Source organism: Salmo trutta, chromosome 23 (genome assembly GCF_901001165.1).
Source record: "Salmo trutta chromosome 23, fSalTru1.1, whole genome shotgun sequence".
Taxonomy (NCBI): Eukaryota; Metazoa; Chordata; class Actinopteri; order Salmoniformes; family Salmonidae; genus Salmo; species Salmo trutta.
The window spans coordinates 8,376,483-8,393,968 of record NC_042979.1 but is presented as its reverse complement, the minus strand read 5'-3'; positions in this window follow the sequence as shown (position 1 = coordinate 8,393,968).

The following is a 17,486-nucleotide window of genomic DNA, read 5'->3' as shown; positions in this document are numbered from 1 at the left end:
CTTGGCGCTACGGTACCGCGTGCCGTGCAGTAGCAGAGAGAACAGTCTATCTGTTGACAATTTTTTGGGCCTTCCTCTGACACCACCAAGTATATACAGTAGGTCCTGGATGTCAGCAAGCTTGGCCCCAGTTATGTACTGGGTAGTACACACTACCCTCTATAGCGCCTTACGGTCGGATACCAAGCAGTTGCCAAACCAGGAGGTGATGCAACCAGTCAGGATGCTCTCGACGGTGCAGCTGTTGAACTTTTTGAGGATCTGGGGACCCATGCCAAATCTTTTCAGTTTCCTGCGGGGGAAAAGGTGTTGTCGTGCCCTCTTCACGACTGTCTTGGTGTGTTTCGACCATGATAGTTTGTTGGTGATGTGGGCACCAAGGAACTTGAAACCCTCGACCCGCTCCACTACAGCCCTGTCGATGTGAATGGGGGCGTGTTCGGTCATCCTTTTCTTGTAGTCCACGAGCAGCTCCTTTGTCTTGCTCACGTTGAGGGAGAAGTTGTTGTCCTGGCACCACACGGCCAGGTCTCTGACCTCCTCCCTATAGGCTGTCTCATCGTTGTCGGTGATCAGACCTACCACTGTTGTGTCGTCAGCAAACTTTATGATGGTGTTGAAGTCTTGCTTGGCCAGGCAGTCGTGGGTGAACAAGGAGTACAGGAGGGGACTAAGCATGCACCCCTGAGGGGCCCCCGTGTTGAGGATCAGTGTGGCAGATGTGTTGTTAACTACTCTTACCACCTGGGGGCGGCCCATCAGGAAGATCAGGATCCAGTTGCAGACGGAGGTGTTTAGTCCCAGGGTCCTTAGCTTAGTGATACCATGGTGTTGAACGCTGAGCTGTAGTCATTGAACAGCATTATCACATAGGTGTTCCAGGTGGGAAAAGGGGGTGTGGAGTGTGACTGAGATTGCATCATCTGTGGATCTGTTGGGGCGGTATGCGAATTGGAGTGGGTCTAGGGTTTCTGGGATGATGGTGTTGATGTGAGCCATGACCAGCCTTTCAAAGCACTTCATGGCTTCCAACGGGAGTGTTACGGGGCAGTAGTCATTACCTTCACTTTCTTGGGCACAGGGACAATGGTGGAAACATGTAGGCATTAAAGACTCAAGGAGAGGTTGAAAATGTCAGTAAAGACCTTGTTGTTGTAATGAATTTTTTACAGTCATGTTTCTATTAATCATATTTTAAATAACTTAATAAATTAACTGTTTGACACTGTCATAAAGCATTATGACCATCCTGGGTCAGTTTACTTGGACTAAGAAAATGCACTTTTTAACACTGTCAAGAAGCATTATAACCATCATAATCATATCAGCCAGATAGGCCTAACACGTACGGTTGAAGTCGGAAGTTTACAGTACATACACTTAGGTTGGAGTCATTAAAACTCGTTTGTAGATCTCCATAAGTCTGGTTCATCCTTGGGAGCAATTTCCAAACGGCTGAAGGTACCACGTTCCTCTGTACAAACAATAGTACGCAAGTATAAACACCGTGGGACCATGCAGCAGTCATACCTCTCAGGAAGGAGACGCGTTCTGTCTCCTAGAGATGAATGTACTTTGGTGCGAAAGGTGCAAATCAATCCCAGAACAACAGCAAAGGACCTCGCGAAGATGCTGGAGGAAACCGGTACAAAAGTATCTATATCCATAGTAAAATGAGTTCTATGTCGACATAACCGTGAAAGGCCGGTCAGCAAGGTAGAAGCCAGTGCTCCAAAACCGCCATAAAAAAGCCAGACTACGGTTTGCAACTACACATAGGGACAAAGATCGTACTTTTTTGAGAAATGTCCTCTGGTCTGATGAAACAAAAATAGAACTGTTTGGCCATAATGATCATCGTTATGTTTGGAGGAAAAAGGGGGAGGCTTGCAAGCCGAAGAACACCATCCCAACCGTGAAGCACGGGGGTGGCAGCATCATGTTGTGGGGGTGCTTTGCTGCAGGAGGGACTGGTGCACTACACAAAATAGATGGCATCATGAGGGAAAATTATGTGGATATATTATTAAAGCAACATCTCAAGACATCAGTCAGGAAGTTAAAGCTTGGTCGCAAATGGGTCTTCCAAATGAACAATGACCCCAAGCATACTACCAAAGTTGTGGCAAAATGGCTTAAGGGCCACAAAGTCAAGGTAATGGAGTGGCCATCACAAAGCCCTGACCTCAATCCTATAGAACATTTGTGGGAAGAACTGAAAAAGCGTGTGCGAGCAAGGAGGCCTACAAACCTGACTCAGTTACACCAGCACTGGGCCAAAATTCACCCAACATATAGTGGGAAGCTTGTGGAAGGCTACCCAAAACTTTTGTCCCAAGTTAAACAATTTAAAGGCAACGCTACCAAATACTAATTGAGTGTATGTAAACTTCTGACCCTCTGGGAATGTGATGAAAGAAATAAATGCTGAAAAAAAGAATTCTCTCTACTATTATTCTGACATTTCACATTCTTAAAATGAAGTGGTGATCCTAACTGACCTAAGACAGGGAATTCTTACTAGGATAAAATGTCAGAAATTGTGAAAAACAGTTAAATGTATTTGGCTAAGGTGTATGTAAACTTCTGACTTCAACTGTAGATAATACTCTCTGACAGTAAGTTACATTCTGTCTTTCTGATTGTTGCCTATACATTACATGTGAACAGTTTAATTCCAAAACACTATATATATATCCATTTTCAAAAATGTTGGCAAATTAGCTTTTTTGGTTTAAAGAACTTATAAAAAAGATATATGTTTAGCCTGTAGACCTGTCTGTTATGGCCTAGTTATATCATGTAGACCTGTTTGTTATGGTCTAGTTATATCCTGTAGACCTGTTTGTTATGGCCTAATTATATCTTGAAGACCTGTTTGTTATGGCCTAGTTATATCCTGTAGACCTGTTTGTTATGGCCTAGTTATATCCTGTAGACCTGTTTGTTATGGCCTAGTTATATCCTGTAGACCTGTTTGTTATGGCCTAGTTATAGCCTGTAGACCTGTTTGTTATGGCCTAGTTATATCCTGTAGACCTGTTTGTTATGGCCTAGTTATATCCTGTAGACCTGTTTGTTATGGCCTAGTTATATCCTGTAGACCTGTTTGTTATGGCCTAGTTATATCCTGTAGACCTGTTTGTTATGGCCTAGTTATATCCTGTAGACCTGTTTGTTATGGCCTAGTTATATCCTGTAGACCTGTTTGTTATGGCCTAGTTATATCCTGTAGACCTCTTTGTTATGGCCTAGTTATATCCTGTAGACCTCTTTGTTATGGCCTAGTTATAGCCTGCAGACCTGTTTGTTATGGCCTAGTTATATCCTGTAGACCTGTTTGTTATGGACTAGTTATATCCTGTAGACCTGTTTGTTATGGCCTAGTTATATCCTGTAGACCTCTTTGTTATGGCCTAGTTATATCCTGTAGACCTCTTTGTTATGGCCTAGTTATAGCCTGCAGACCTGTTTGTTTCCACCCCAGAGTTTGTACTGTAGCTTGTCCAGGTAAGCATATGGACAAGTAGGTTCATCCATGTAGGGACGAGGTAGTGGATATTATAATAGTAAATTGGTGGGTGCATATATTTGTACTGTTTCACACATATACAGGTGTGTGTATGGGTATGTTTTTTTTGCATATCCCAACTCCCCCTGAGACACCCTCAGAGAGTGGGGTCATACCCAGGGTCAGACATTATCAACAGCAACCCTGGAGCCATTACCAGTTACAGGCCCAACACTCTTACTGCTAGGCTACCTACAGCATAATGATATAGATAATACTCTCTGACAGTTAGTTACTTTCTGTATTTTCTGATTGTTGCCTATACATTACATATAAACAATTTAATTCGAGAACACTATATAATTTTTATAATTTTCAGAAATGTTGGCAAATGAGCTTTTATGGTTTAAAGAAGTTCTAAAAAAGATGAGTGTTTTTCCCCATTTAATGGCCATGTACTCTCTACCCGGTACAGCCAGAAGAGAACTGTTCACCCCTCAGAGCCTTGTTCCTCTCTAGGTTTCTTCCTAGGTTCCTGCCTTTCAAGGGAGTTTTTCCTAGCCACCGTGCTTCTACATCTGCCTTGCTTGCTGTTTGGGGTTCTAGGCTGGGCTTCTGTATAGCACTTTGTGACATCTGCTGATGTAAAAAGTGCTTTATGAACACATTTGATTGATTGATATATGTCACCGTATACAAAGCAAGGTTTGAAATGATTGTTTTAGTCAAATATTATATACAGTATATGTCGACAATCCTTCTTCCAAAGGACCTTTCTATGGATTACATTTTGTGAAAATCCCCCAAATCATGGTCTTTTTTGATTCAACACTCTCTTGCTGAACTTTAAACACAGGAAGTGCACCAATGAGCCCATACCCACAATCACAGTGTCTGTAAACAACCGCCTTCTTAAAAACTGTGTTGAAGAACCACATGTCCCAGCTACGGTGGCACATAACATTCTGACAACCATATGTTTCTGAGAGCTTGGTGAGACTGTGGTTGTTCTATGGTTGTTTTGCAAACAACCTTTCTCACAACTTTCTGGGAATGATGCAGGATAGTTAACTGGCTTTGGAACATTCTCAGCACATTTAAGGAACTTGACAACAACAAAAAACATTATTTCATTACTTTAACAGAATGTTTCCTAAAAGTTCAAACATGGTTACATTTCATTTGAATTTTGGTAATGTTCTAGGAATGTTCTGCAACTGCTGTGACATTGGGAATGTTCTCTAATAGTTCAGAGAAAGTTAAGAAACAACATTCTTCTGTGAGAATGTCAGTATTTCAGCATAACATTTCCTACAGATTTCATCATGGTTCTACTTAAAGTCAGGTTCTCAAATTGTTCCGAGAACATTAAGAAAACTATCCATAAAAAACACACAAAAGAGAACGTTCCAAGAATGTTATTTAGAAAGATATATTCTGTTCTCGATCAGGTGTGTTCATGTATGTTGGCCTACGTATTGGCCATACCTGACCTCAGTGAGTGCTTGTTTCCTAGCTGGGGTGTCAAAGTGGGTTTCTATCTGAGTTATGCATATTATAACCACACTGACTCTCTATCTCTATCTCTATCTCTCTCTCTCACACACACACACACACACACACACCAGTTGATCCAACCATTGTGTGTGTGTGTGTGTGTGTGTGTGTGTGTGTGTGTGTGTGTGTGTGTGTGTGTGTGTGTGTGTGTGTGTGTGTGTATAATTCCTGTCTGTAAAGATATGAACGCAACATGTGACATAAGATAAAGGCCCCAATTGAGGTTTAATGCAGGTGAACCCTGGTCAGATAGAATCTGTTTCCCTCTGCTGGAACAGGTGTCATCTATAGCATATCAGATGAGAATGGAACATGGACACAGGAACAAATCTAGCATTTACATATTTATCTAGCCTGCAAGACCAAATGGTACTCAAGGACCAGGTTATGAATTTATTCACCTCTTTATTTACCAAAGCCATATTGGTTGAACTTGCTGTAGGTTACATGTATTGAGCCATAGCATGTCTTTGTCTGTCACATTAACATTTAGCCGTCTCACATTGTTATGGCCTAGTTATATCCTGTAGACCTGTTTGTTATGGCCTAGTTATAGCCTGCAGACCTGTTTGTTATGGCCTAGTTATATCCTGTAGACCTGTTTGTTATGGACTAGTTATATCCTGTAGACCTGTTTGTTATGGCCTAGTTATATCCTGTAGACCTGTTTGTTATGGACTAGTTATATCCTGTAGACCTGTTTGTTATGGACTAGTTATATCCTGTAGACCTGTTTGTTATGGCCTAGTTATATCATGTAGACCTGTTTGTTATGGACTAGTTATATCCTGTAGACCTGTTTGTTATGGCCTAGTTATATCCTGTAGACCTGTTTGTTATGGCCTAGTTATATCCTGTAGACCTGTTTGTTATGGACTAGTTATAGACTGTAGACCTGTTTGTTATGGACTAGTTATATCCTGTAGACCTGTTTGTTATGGCCTAGTTATATCCTGTAGACCTGTTTGTTATGGCCTAGTTATATCCTGTAGACCTGTTTGTTATGGCCTAGTTATATCCTGTAGACTTGTTTGTTATGGCCTAGTTATATCCTGTAGACCTGTTTGTTATGGCCTAGTTATATCCTGTAGACCTGTTTGTTATGGCCTAGTTATAGCCTGCAGACCTGTTTGTTATGGCCTAGTTATATCCTGTAGACCTGTTTGTTATGGGCTAGTTATATCCTGTAGACCTGTTTGTTATGGCCTAGTTATATCCTGTAGACCTGTTTGTTATGGCCTAGTTATATCCTGTAGACCTGTTTGCTATGGCCTAGTTATATCCTGTAGACCTGTTTGTTGTGGCCTAGTTATATCCTGTAGACCTGTTTGTTGTGGCCTAGTTATATCCTGTAGACCTGTTTGTTGTGGCCTAGTTATATCCCGTAGACCTGTTTGTTATGGCCTAGTTATATCCTGTAGACCTGTTTGTTATGGTCTAGTTATATCCTGTAGACCTGTTTGTTATGGCCTAGTAATATCCTTGAGACCTGTTTGTTATGGCCTAGTTATATCCTGTAGACCTTTTTGTTATGGCCTAGTTATATCCTGTAGACCTGTTTGTTATGGCCTAGTTATATCCTGTAGACCTGTTTGTTATGGACTAGTTATATCCTGTAGACCTGTTTGTTATGGACTAGTTATATCCTGTAGACCTGTTTGTTATGGCCTAGTTATATCCTGTAGACCTGTTTGTTATGGCCTAGTTATATCCTGTAGACCTGTTTGCTATGGCCTAGTTATATCCTGTAGACCTGTTTGTTATTGACTAGTTTTATCCTGTAGACCTGTTTGTTATGGACTAGTTATATCCTGTAGACCTGTTTGTTATGGCCTAGTTATATCCTTTAGACCTGTTTGCTATGGCCTAGTTATATCCTGTAGACCTGTTTGTTATGGACTAGTTATATCCTGTAGACCTGTTTGTTATGGACTAGTTATATCCTGTAGACCTGTTTGTTATGGCCTAGTTATATTCTGTAGACCTGTTTGCTATGGACTAGTTATATCCTGTAGACCTGTTTGTTATGGCCTAGTTATATCCTGTTGACCTGTTTGCTATGGCCTAGTTATATCCTGTAGACCTGTTTGTTATGGCCTAGTTATATCCTGTAGACCTGTTTGTTATGGACTAGTTATATCCTGTAGACCTGTTTGTTATGACCTAGTTATATCCTGTAGACCTGTTTGTTATGGCCTAGTTATATCCTGTTGACCTGTTTGTTATGGACTAGTTATATCCTGTAGACCTGTTTGTTATGACCTAGTTATATCCTGCAGACCTGTTTGTTATGGCCTAGTTATATCCTGTAGACCTGTTTGTTGTGGCCTAGTTATATCCTGTAGACCTGTTTGTTGTGGCCTAGTTATATCCTGTAGACCTGTTTGTTGTGGCCTAGTTATATCCCGTAGACCTGTTTGTTATGGCCTAGTTATATCCTGTAGACCTGTTTGTTATGGTCTAGTTATATCCTGTAGACCTGTTTGTTATGGCCTAGTAATATCCTTGAGACCTGTTTGTTATGGCCTAGTTATATCCTGTAGACCTTTTTGTTATGGCCTAGTTATATCCTGTAGACCTGTTTGTTATGGCCTAGTTATATCCTGTAGACCTGTTTGTTATGGCCTAGTTATATCCTGTAGACCTGTTTGTTATGGCCTAGTTATATCCTGTAGACCTGTTTGTTATGGCCTAGTTATATCCTGTAGACCTGTTTGTTATGGCCTAGTTATATCCTGTAGACCTGTTTGCTATGGCCTAGTTATATCCTGTAGACCTGTTTGTTATTGACTAGTTTTATCCTGTAGACCTGTTTGTTATGGACTAGTTATATCCTGTAGACCTGTTTGTTATGGCCTAGTTATATCCTTTAGACCTGTTTGCTATGGCCTAGTTATATCCTGTAGACCTGTTTGTTATGGACTAGTTATATCCTGTAGACCTGTTTGTTATGGACTAGTTATATCCTGTAGACCTGTTTGTTATGGCCTAGTTATATTCTGTAGACCTGTTTGCTATGGACTAGTTATATCCTGTAGACCTGTTTGTTATGGCCTAGTTATATCCTGTTGACCTGTTTGCTATGGCCTAGTTATATCCTGTAGACCTGTTTGTTATGGCCTAGTTATATCCTGTAGACCTGTTTGTTATGGACTAGTTATATCCTGTAGACCTGTTTGTTATGACCTAGTTATATCCTGCAGACCTGTTTGTTATGGCCTAGTTATATCATGTAGACCTGTTTGTTATGGCCTAGTTATATCCTGTAGACCTGTTTGTTATGGCCTAGTTATATCCTGTAGACCTGTTTGTTATGGCCTAGTTATATCCTGTAGACCTGTTTGTTATGGCCTAGTTATATCCTGTAGACCTGTTTGTTATGGCCTAGTTATATCCTGTAGACCTGTTTGTTATGGCCTAGTTATAGCCTGTAGACCTGTTTGTTATGGCCTAGTTATATCCTGTAGACCTGTTTGTTATGGCCTAGTTATAGCCTGCAGACCTGTTTGTTATGGCCTAGTTATAGCCTGCAGACCTGTTTGTTATGGCCTAGTTATATCCTGTAGACCTGTTTGTTATGGCCTAGTTATATCCTGTAGACCTGTTTGTTATGGCCTAGTTATATCCTGTAGACCTGTTTGTTTTGGCCTAGTTATAGCCTGTAGACCTGTTTGTTATGGCCTAGTTATATCCTGCAGATCTGTTTGTTATGGCCTAGTTATATCCTGTAGACCTGTTTGTTATGGCCTAGGTATATCCTGTAGACCTGTTTGTTATGGCCTAGTTATATCCTGTAGACCTGTTTGTTATGGCCTAGTTATATCCTGTAGACTTGTTTGTTATGGCCTAGTTATATCCTGTAGACCTGTTTGTTATGGCCTAGTTATATCCTGTAGACCTGTTTGTTATGGCCTAGTTATATCCTATAGACCTGTTTGTTATGGCCTAGATATATCCTGTAGACCTGTTTGTTATGGCCTAGTTATATCCTGTAGACCTGTTTGTTATGGCCTAGTTATAGCCTGTAGACCTGTTTGTTATGGCCTAGTTATAGCCTGCAGACCTGTTTGTTATGGCCTAGTTATAGCCTGCAGACCTGTTTGTTTCCACCCCAGAGTTTGTACTGTAGCTTGTCCAGGTAAGCATATGGACAAGTAGGTTCATCCATGTAGGGTCGAGGCAGTGGATATAATAGTAATTTGGTGGGTGCGTATATTTGTACTGTTTCACACATATACAAGTGTGTGTATGGGTGTTTTTTTGCATATCCCAACTCCCCCCGAGACACCCTCAGAGAGTGGGGTCATACCCAGGGTCAGACATTATCAACAGCAACCCTGGAGCCATTACCAGTTACTGGCCCAACACTCTTACTGCTAGGCTACCTACAGCATAATGATATAGATAATACTCTCTGACAGTTAGTTACTTTCTGTATTTTCTGATTGTTGCCTATACATTACTTTTGAACAGTTTAATTCCAAAACACTATATATATATCCATTTTCAGAAATGTTGCCAAATTAGCTTTTTTGGTTTAAAGAAGTTGTAAAAAAGATTAGTTTTTTCCCCCATTTTAACTAAACGTAATCAAAAATGTGATCCCCAAAAGTAATTATTTGTCACGGCTGTCAAAAGGAGCGGACCAAAGTGCAGCGTGGTTGTAGTTCCACATTTTTATTAAATCCGTGAAACTTCGCAAAACATAAATAACTGAATTGACAAAAACAAAAATCTGTGACGCAGAGAGAAACAAACACTACTCAAAATTTAATAACCCACCAAATAAAGGACGAAAATCCCATACTTAAATATGATCTCCAATTAGAGACAACGAGGACCAGCTGCTTCCAATTGGAGATCAACCCAAAAAACAACATAGAAATAGAAAAACTAGAACTTAAACATAGAAATACAAAACGTAGAAAAGCACAAAACACCCCATGTCACGCCCTGACCTACTCTACCATAGAAAATAACCTCTTACTAGGGACAGGACGTGACAGTACCACCCCCCCCCCAAAGGTGCAGACTCCGAATGCAACATAAAACAACAAAAGAAACCACAAAACAAAAGGGAGGGTAGGGAGGGTTATAATTGTCTATGGCAGCTCAAAAGCAGTCCACATAACCTCCAGCAGAAGAGGCAGCTCCGGTTCGGGGGGGGGGGGTAATCCCCGCTCCACCCGCTGATCCCTCTGCTTTAGTACCACCGGGCCGTGGATCGCCGTTGGAGGAACCGGACTGCCGACCGCCGCTGGAGGAACCGGACTGCCGACCGCCGCTGGAGGAACCGGACTGCCGACCGCCGCTGGAGGTTCCGGACTGCCGGCCGCCGCTGGAGGTTCCGGACTGCCGGCCGCCGCTGGAGGTTCCAGACTGCGGGCCGCCGCTGGAGGTTCCGGACTGCGGGCCGTCTCAGGAGGTTCCGGACTGCGGGCCGTCTCAGGAGGTTCCGGACTGCGGGCCGTCTCAGGAGGTTCCGGACTGCGGGCCGTCTCAGGAGGTTCCGGACTGCGGGCCGTCTCAGGAGGTTCCGGACTGCGGACCGTCTCAGGAGGTTCCCGACTGCCGGCCGCCGCTGGAGGTTCCGGACTGCCGGCCGCCGCTGGAGGTTCCTTACTGCGGGCCGCCGCTGGAGGTTCCTGACTGCGGGCCGCCGCTGGAGGTTCCGGACTGCGGGCCGTCTCAGGAGGTTCCGGACTGCGGGCCGTCTCAGGAGGTTCCGGACTGCGGGCCGTCTCAGGAGGTTCCGGACTGCGGGCCGTCTCAGGAGGTTCCGGACTGCGGACCGTCTCAGGAGGTTCCGGACTGCGGACCGTCTCAGGAGGTTCCGGACTGCGGACCGTCTCAGGAGGGTCCGGACTGCGGACCGTCTCAGGAGGGTCCGGACTGCGGACCGTCTCAGGAGGGTCCGGACTGCGGATCGTCTCAGGAGGTTCCGGACTGCGGACCGTCTCAGGAGGTTCCGGACTGCGGACCGTCTCAGGAGGTTCCGGACTGCGGACCGTCTCAGGAGGTTCCGGACTGCGGACCGTCTCAGGAGGGCCCGGACTGCGGACCGTCTCAGGAGGGTCCGGACTGCGGACCGTCTCAGGAAGTTCCGGACTGCGGACCGTCTCAGGAGGTTCCGGACTGTGGACCGTCTCAGGAAGTTCCGGACTGCGGACCGTCTCAGGAGGTTCCGGACTGTGGACCGTCTCAGGAGGGTCCGGACTGTGCCCCCCCCCAAAAAAATTATTGGGGCTGCCTCTCGTGCTTCCCTTGTTGCCACGCTCTCGCTGCCGCCACCTGTTCCCATGGGAGGCGCTTTTCTCCTGCCCCTAAATCCTCCAAAGCCCTGGATATACTCCTCCATATCTCCTCAATAGTCCACTGGTCCATACCACGCTGCTTGGTCCTTTGGTGGTGGGAGATTCTGTCACGGCTGTCATAGGAAGGAGCGGACCAAAGTGCAGCGTGTGTGTCGTTCCACATTTTATTTTACTGTGAAACTATGCAATACATATAAATAAACTGAAATACAACACAACAAACCGTGACGCAGAGGTGAAACATACACTAACTCAAATACAAACTACCCCAAACCCAGGTGGAAAAAAACCCTACTTAGGTATGATCTCCAATTAGAGACAACGAGGACCAGCTGCCTCTAATTGGAGATCATCCCAAACAAAACCCCAACATAGAAATACAAAACTAGAACCTGACAACATAGAAATAGAAAACATAGAAGAAATAAAACCAATCATATTTTGTTGCAATTCACTATACATCCGCCTCGCTCTCAGAGACATAACTAGTACTGCTACTGCTGTAGGTTTTATAAAAATAATGCCATTTTTTTTATAAAGAATCATTTGTAACATCGATATACACACACACACACACACAATGGATTAATGCAGGATGGAGATGAAATGTTTTTTTACTGCCAGCCTGCCTTTCTGCCTCCCCTGGACCAGCCCAAACATCCATGGAATGCGTGACAAGCATCTGACTTTCCAGGGTACTCTCTCTCCATCTCTCTACCTCTCTTCCTCCTCTAAGCTACTCTCTGCTTGTGTTTGTCCCCTGAATAATTTTTTAGATGTAAAGATCTATTTTAACCAAATTCTTCTTACACTGAAGATGAAGGCAGTTATGCGGAAAATGTTCTTCAATAGAAAACTACTGTTGTAGCTTCGTTCTGATTCGCACATGTTTTATCTGGCCAGGAGAACCACGTGACCCGACAAGGAAAAAAGTCCCCCAGCTGACAGGATAAAGATGTCTGCGCCTTGAATGAATGGAGGACGAGACAGAAGTCTTATTTCCCTGCGGGTTAGGGTTTGTCCACATGTGTGTTATGACTGTGTTTTATTTACTATAACACACCTACTATGGATGGAAGTAAACCCTCTGTTTGGTCAGGTTCATCTAGCTGTGCTTGAACCTGACCGAGCTCAACAAACTAGCTCTGTTAACTGGGTCAATATCACAAAACAGTACCATTTGGACCATGCAACATTTTAAATTCTATTCCTTTTATGTTTTACTATAAAAAGGGAATATTCGACTTGTAGAAAAACATGTTGGCCAAGCACCAGCACTTAGAGTTAGATCCTTATAAACACATTTTCAATGAATCAGTCATGATATGTTCACCATGTTACGGACATGCACTTAACTGTCTTTAATTACTTTCATTGGACTATTTTAATAACATTTACATTTTCATAAAGCTATTGTGTCCCCTTGTCAACCCCGTCCATTTGTTCTGGTCAAATATAAAGAAATAACAGATTGTATACAATGTGTGGTTTTATACTGAACTTCATCTAATTTGCACCTTAACTTTCTAAATTGAGACGGGTATTAATGATATTTTATATAATTGTGTGGTGTTGGCCATGTCTTACTCTTAAAATACATGACACAAATTCTTCATGTTTGACAATGTAACTGAATTCATTTGAGAAAGATCCCAAGATATCAGGGTGGACCAAGGTATAACAGGGTGGACAGCTGTAATGGGACAGAACATATATTCAACCCTGGACACTGAACACTGAATAGATATCTACATAGTAATACATGTAGTAACAACATTGGAACTGCTATTTAGTTACATATTCATTGTGGAAAAACAACACAGAAATACATTCATTGTGTCAGTCAGAAGCCTCGTCTGCATTTTGTTCTATAGTCGTGTGACGGTTTGTTTCCGGCCGGTCTTACATCATCATCATCACGGAGAAAGACATCCTTCACTTTCCTTGGGATTTCTGTTTCTGTTCTGCTTCCCTTCCTCGTCAAAAAAAGAGCAAAGGTCCGCTTCCAACTTCACTCTCTTATTTGAAAAGCCCAACGCCGTCTGGGCATACTTCTTCAGTATATTCACAGAGGTCACTTTCGCAATGATTTGCTTGTTCTTCTGTTTCCATGCATTTCTGTATTTTGTTTTGAAATCTTTAATGAGAGATGTGCGAAAGAGAAGAGCCCTCTTAATAGGTGATGTCACATTCTGACGTCTCAGCAATGCTTTGACTATCGCACGAGCCAATACAGATGCCTGTTCTCCCCTAATCCTTGCACACCTCTTCCTGTATTTGCCTTTTTTCCCCCCTCTCCTTTGCCACTTCTGATTTTAAATGCTCTCTCTCTCTTTTTGGAGTCTTCTGTGTGTTTTTTTCCCTAATTCGTTCCCCTTGCTGGCGTTGCCGAAAACACATTAAATGCATGGTTAGGATTCAACGGGTAGAGTTAGAGATAAAGTTAAGGATAAAGGTTAGTAGATCGGGATTAGGGTTATGGGTTATGGATTACGGTTAAAGGACGTACAGAAAATAGTCAATATTCTTATAAAAAGTGCAGCATTTAACATAGAAATACTATACATTAGATAACATTTAATGAAGAAAATTTGAAAATTATGAAATATTTGTTTAAATGTATCATTTTATTCCTAATTATTCTCATTGAAGTTGATTGGGGTGGCAGGTGGCCTAGTGGTTAGAGCCAGTAACCAAAAGGTTGCTAGATCAAATCCCTGAACTGAGAAGGTCGTCATTGTAAATAAGAATTTGTTGTTAACTGACTTGCCTACTTACATTTTTTTTAAATTGAGCAGCGCTTGGGACATTGAAAAATTGCCTCCTTCCACTGAAATAAAATGTACTTTGAAGTCTATGTCATTACGCTTCTATTATCATGAAGGCATACACACAAGGATCCTTCTGAAATTTGATCTAGTGTATATTTTTTATATACAATTTTAAATGATTAAGTGATATTGACCCATGTGGCGTTCGTCGTAATGAGGTGGCCAAGGTGCAGCGTGGTAAGTGCTCATATTAATCTTTATTGTAACTCAGAACACTAAATCAAAACAACAAAAGAAAACGAACGTCACGTTCTGCAGGCTTTACTGAGCTGTACAAAAACAAGATCCCACAACTGAAAGTGGGATAAAGGGCTGCCTAAGTATGATTCCCAATCAGAAACGATAGACAGCTGCCTCTGATTAGGAACCATACTCGGCCAAACAACAAAGAAATAGAAAACATAGAATAAAACATAGAAATACAAAATCTAGAATGCCCACCCAAATCACCCCCTGACCTAACCAAAATAGAGAAGTAAAAGGGCTCTCTATGGTCAGGGCATGACAACCCAACTGTTCATCCTTGTACATTATGTGCTACTTTGTGCTATGTACACACGTTTGTTTAAGGTAAATAATTACCTTCGTTTTGCCTGTAAGCTACAACAAATACTTATGCAAACTGTATGCCATCAATTGCCTGGCTACCCAATCACTTCACTCCAGCCAAATTCTGCGCCCACTAATGCTTATTTTCCATGAGGAGTCTGGATTTGCTTTCCTTCCGTACTCTTTTAGAATACAAACACATTCCGACCATTCTGAATGGTCCCAGAAAGCGATGCCATTTTGACTTCAGCACAAACAACTTCTAGGATGGCAGGTTCAGACTGATGTATGGACCAATCGATAGAGTGCAGGGAATTCAATTCAGGGTGAGACGTCAGGCAATGCCAACATAGCATAGGTCATGTACCTCTCACCCAAAAGTCAAACAATGAGGGGCACATCCTGATATCGTATGGGAATGTATGGGAATGCCAAATTGGCAAAGGGTTGAGAATGCAGAACTCACTCCCTAACAATGAAAAGCAACACACACACACACACACACAGGCATACATTGTAACAACTTTTTCACGTTGTTGGAAGCCTGCCTAAACTCACCCTGACCTTTAAAAGTCTTCACAGTAACAGAAACTGCTATATCAGGGGCTGTTCCCAAGTTCCCACGCCTCCCAGAGGACTATAGGGTATCCTATGAGAATAGCGGGAACCAGGTTACCAAGATTTACTGAGATTTCCTGCACAAACCCTCTCCCATTTCCCGGGATAAATGCAGGTAACTGTAAGGTGACCAGGAACATGGATGAGAACAAACAGACCAGCTACAACCTCTAAGTCAATCAAATAGGCAAAAAGACATTACAGGGACAAAAAAAGAGTGGCAATTCAATGGCTCAGATACGAGACGCATGTGGCAGGGACTTCAGAAAATCACAGATTATAAAGGAAAAACCAACCACATTGAGGACGCACAAAGCCTAACTCCCAGACAAACTTAACACATTCTTCTCCTGCTTTGAGGAAAACAACACAGAGCTGCCGTTGTGGGCCCCCGCTGCTCATGAGGACTGCAGGCTCCCGATCTCTGAGGCCGACGTGAGTAGGGCTTTCAAGTGTTTTAACCCTCGAAAGGTGCCAGCATGGACGGCATACCAAGCTGCGTCCTCAGTGCACGCGCAGACCAGCTGGCTGGGGTGTTTACGGATATATTCAACCTCTCCCCATTCCAGTCTGTTGTCCCCACTTGCTTCAAGATGTCCGCCATAGTGCCTGTACCCAAGCAAGCTAAAGTAACTGAACTAAATGACTGCCCCATTGCACTATCCTCTGTCAGGATGAAGTGCTTTGAGAGGCTAGTCAAGGACTATAACCTTCACCTTGCCCGACAACCTAGACCCACTACAATTTGCATACCGCCCCAACAGATCCACGGATGACGCAATCGCTGTTGCACTGCACACTGCCCTATCCCACCTGGACAAGAGGAATGCCCATGTGAGAATGCTGTTCAACGACTACAGCTCACCATAGAGCCCTCTAAACGTATCACTAAGCTTGGGGGCCCTGGGTCCCCAACGGGGGCCAGTACAAAAAAATTAAAATAAAAAATAAAAAAATGCATGAAATGAAAATGAAATGTATGTATTCACTACTGTAAGTTGCTCTGGATAAGAGCGTCTGCTAAATGACTAAAATGTAAAATGTAAAAAAATAAAGCCCTCCTTGTGTAACTGGGTTCTTGACGTTCTTATACTAATAGCTATTCATCAGCCTACAAATGATTATATGTATTGGATAACAGCACAACCATTTGGGCTTTTTTGAGCTTTGGCTCATGAAATGTATTTAAATTGAATGGCTCATCAGACTCTGGTAGTATCGGGCTTGAATGTTCATGCTGATTAAAGCTCTAACCAAAGGCTTTAGAATGACAATACCACATTAAAAAAGTGATTTCTTCTAGGGATGGAACATTGGTAAAATACCGGGGAAATATGAAACCGTGATGACAACACTATACTGTACTGTATATTGTATACTATCACTGGTAGGAAACAAAAACCTACAGTCTCAGAAAATACCCATATTCTACAACATTTTGACCTACAGGTTTTTGAACATACAACCAGTTAAAACCAGACTTCTATTCAAAATGTCTGCTACCTTCAGCATCATTAGATGCTTCACATAATAATTTTACAATGTGTAAGTTGATTGATTGTTTCTAATAATTTCATTAAATTCTGCTGCCATGGACCAAGATTGGAAAACCTAGTAAAAGAGGTTGTTTCACTTCTAATAGGAGCGATCATGTGTGATCGTTAGTGTCTTTACTATGTTTGTAAAGGCAACTTTAGCCAGCTGGTAAGGGGGGGGTGAAACTTTTGTTCCAGAGATTACATTTCCCCTGTTTATCCTCTAATTCACCATTAAATACACACTCATTTTACTCCCTTGTAGGTACTTACTTGTATTAATGCAATCAGCAGGCAACTGATAAGCTAGGGGTTCATTTATTTAGGTCCATATTTTATTTATTTAACTAGGCAAGTCAGTTAAGAACAATTTCTTATTTACAATGACGGCCAACCCGGCCAAACCCTAACCCGGACGACGCTGGGCCGATTGTACGACGGCCGGTTGTTGATACAACCTGGAATCAGGGTCTGTAGTGTTGCCTCTAGCGTTGAGATGCAGTGCCTTAGATCGCTGCGCCACTCGGGAGAACCGTCTTGACAGTTTGAACATGTGAGAGAGGAAATTAAG